The sequence below is a fragment of the Otolemur garnettii genome, unplaced genomic scaffold, assembly GCF_000181295.1.
Source record: "Otolemur garnettii isolate 467f Iridium unplaced genomic scaffold, OtoGar3 scaffold00082, whole genome shotgun sequence".
In the NCBI taxonomy this organism is placed as follows: Eukaryota; Metazoa; Chordata; class Mammalia; order Primates; family Galagidae; genus Otolemur; species Otolemur garnettii.
This window is the reverse complement of record NW_003852477.1, coordinates 6,801,648-6,802,281: the sequence shown is the minus strand read 5'-3', so window position 1 is coordinate 6,802,281 and position 634 is coordinate 6,801,648.

Genomic DNA, 634 nt, shown 5'->3' with positions numbered 1-634 from the left:
CCTGGTAGCTCACAGCAACTTCAAACTCTTGGGCTCAAGTGATTCTCTTGCCTCAGCCTCCCAAGTAGCTGGGACTACAGATGCCCACCACAACGACTGGCTATTTTTTAGAGATGGGGTGTCACTCTTGCTGAGGCTGGTCTCAAACTTGTGAGCTGAAGCAATCTACCCACCCCGGCCTTCCAGAGTGCTAGGATTACAGGCGTAAGCAAACGTGTCCAGCCCAAAATGAAGAGCTTTGAAGCAACTATAATTTAGATGAGCCAAGATTAATATTTTAGACCCTTTTGTGTTACAATGACAGAATACCACAGACTAGGTAACTTATAGAAAAGAAAAAGAAATGTATTTCTTACAGTCCTAGAGTCTGGGAAGTCCAAGGTCAAGGCATCAGCATCTGCCAAATTCTTCTTTCTGCATCATTCCATGACTAGAGACCATATGCAAGAGAGAGACCAGGGAAGACAGCCCACTCATCTCTTTTTTCTTTCTCTCTTTCTTTTTATTTTTCTTTTGAGACAGAGTCTCACTCTGTTGCACTGGGTAAAGTGTCATGGTGTCATACCTCACAGCAACCTCAAACTCTTGGGCTCAAGTGATTCTCTTGCCTTAGCCTCCTGAGTAGCTGGGACTA